Source organism: Puma concolor, chromosome B4 (genome assembly GCF_028749965.1).
Source record: "Puma concolor isolate L17-30 chromosome B4, mPumCon1.1.hap2, whole genome shotgun sequence".
Classification (NCBI taxonomy): domain Eukaryota; kingdom Metazoa; phylum Chordata; class Mammalia; order Carnivora; family Felidae; genus Puma; species Puma concolor.
The window spans coordinates 18,747,037-18,749,407 of record NC_141673.1 but is presented as its reverse complement, the minus strand read 5'-3'; the positions used below and the strand labels follow the sequence as shown (position 1 = coordinate 18,749,407).

Genomic DNA, 2,371 nt, shown 5'->3' with positions numbered 1-2,371 from the left:
TTGGGATTCTCTCTCTCCCCTCTCTGCCCTTCCCCCACTCCCTCTCTCTCCCTCTCTCTCTCTCTTAAGTAAATAAACTTTAAAAAAATTTTCTTGGTTAACTGTTTTACAATCACTTAAAGCAATAGTTTCTTGATCTGAAAAAGTTGTACTAACTCATCATTAGATAGCAAATTAATGTTTTCCTTGATTCCCAGAATCAAGGGATGCCTGGATGGGTCAGTCGGTTGGGTGTCCAATTTCGGCTCAGGTCATGATCTTACAGTTGGTGGATCTGAGCCCTGCATTGGGCTCTGTGCTGACAGCTCAGAGCCTGGAGCCTGCTTGGGATTCTGTGTGTGTGTGTGTGTGTGTCTCTCTCTGCCCCTCCCCGACTCGTGCTCTGTTTCTGTAACAAAAATAAATAAATATTAAAAAAATAATAATAAAAAATATCCCCAAATCAAAATTTTACGTACACCCAGGAGTTAACCACACATTTCTCTCCAACCAAATGGCATGAAGTTGAACTTATAATTGTCATGTGAACTCTGGTGAGCAGGTGCCACTATCCCCTCAGGAAACAATAGCAACCACCACTGATAACCCATATGCTCTCTTACAATAAAGTCATGTCAATACATAAATACTAAAAGTAAAAAATGTATTTATTATAAAACCATAGTCTGGAAGAAGGTAAGCTCTAAAGTTTCGGGGATCCTTTTTTTCCTTTAAAGCGCATTACCCCTGGCGAATGCCCGGAAATCCAATCTTCCTCAAAGGACTAACCAGTCTTCTAAATGTTAAGCAGTTACTGGTTATTACATTTCATTCCCATTCAAATTTGAGACGTAAATTTGGACGTTAGATTTGATAAGTCTTGAATATAGGCATATTCTCCATACTAATTTGAAATGAAGGGGGGGGTCAGAATGCAGGAGGATTTATGAACTCCACTTATCAGACTCTCTGAATACAAGCCTGGGGGAGGAAATAGCAAGGAATTTGAGTGCAAATCTCCATATGGATGTACTGGTCTCATTGATTTGCGTTTCTCTTTCCACGCTGAGAAAAAGAATACCACATGTAAAAAACTGAAGTAAAATTAAATCATTTGATAGAGTCAGTCTCCGCATTAAATCATGGTGAAAAGACGCCGTGTTTAACCTAAGTTAACCCAAGTAAAAAGTAGTGCCTAAAATGACCAATGTGATAGAATGCTAGCTAAGGTTCTCCAGTGTTTCTTTATCACCAATAAGAGAACTCAGTATGTCTTTTGCATTAAACTTAGTTCCAAGAGTCTGGGGACCTCAAGGGAGGATCCAGCTTCGGGTTTCTGACATAAAGACCTTCATATGGTCTGAAGAATTCCCTAGGCACCTCAGGAGTAATCAAATTTCATGTTAACTATTAAATTACAGACATTCAATTAGGTGTCCCAACCCTCTGTTTAGAAATTCAAAAGGCCCTTAGAAAACATCCCTAAACCACAGCTCGAGTTGGCAAATGAAGCCGTTTACCTGCGAGAGCCAAACAGAGAGGGGTCCTCACAGTCCCCGCAGGCGCGGTGCGAAGTGGCACGCCGTGTACCCCATCCCCATTGTGAGGCACAAATTCTTTGTGACACCGGGAGACACCGCAGAACAGAAATACTATTAGAAATGCTTCAAAAGGAACATTTTTGGCGGCGATAGAGACTTTTGACATTATTTATTAGGTTCAAAACTGCTCCACAAAAGCCGAACAATGGTTCTGTGGAAACCAGTACATCTGAGGCCCTTTCTGTTGTTCTGGGCAGGCATTGATTCGAAGATGGGCAGCACTCGCGGACAATTCCCTCGCAGCGGTCAGTGTAAGGGAGCATTCACCCTCGGCCTAGGAGGGGCCTGTGAACAAGCCGTATGGAAACGCTGGGGTGGGCGGCGGGGGGGTGGGGGGGGAGGAGAAGAGCAAACCTTGATTAACCTCTTGGAGGGAAGGTGGGTGGGAGCACCGGCGGGCAGAGGAACGGGCGCCCCTGCCAGATTGCCGTGGAGGGGGGCGTCCGCCTTGGGTCCCCTTTTCTCTCCCCTGCCCCCCTCCCCCGGGATGAGGATGCTTGGGGAGCATCTCCGGTGCCATGGCAACCGCCCCCCCCCCCCCCCCGGACTTCCGGACGCGCCCCAGGGCCGGCTTTGGAGAGGTGGGTCAGCCAGAGCGACGACTGTGTCTGCCACCCTGTCCTCCAGCTTGGGCTCTGGGGGACTCTGGGAGACCCCCGACGAGGCCGACGGGGCCTGGCTTCTCCTGCAGAGGCCTGTGGCGCTGGGAGGCCTCGCAGGGGAACCTGGAAGGCAGACAGGGAGGAGTGGCACTGAAATGGGTGGAATTCACCTGCCCCGCCGGGACTTGC

The 2,371-nt window shown here is 47.7% G+C and overlaps 1 long non-coding RNA gene across 1 annotated transcript; it reads right to left on the bottom strand.

The window, feature by feature from the left end:
* Window positions 1–1,674: 1,674 nt before the first annotated feature.
* Window positions 1,675–2,038, bottom strand: LOC147578945 (uncharacterized). Its single transcript, XR_015253388.1, has 2 exons — window positions 1,945–2,038; window positions 1,675–1,865 (listed from the first exon to the last, which is right to left on the bottom strand). It is a non-coding gene; the product is annotated as an uncharacterized LOC147578945 (long non-coding RNA).
* Between the last annotated feature and the right edge of the window lie 333 nt (window positions 2,039–2,371).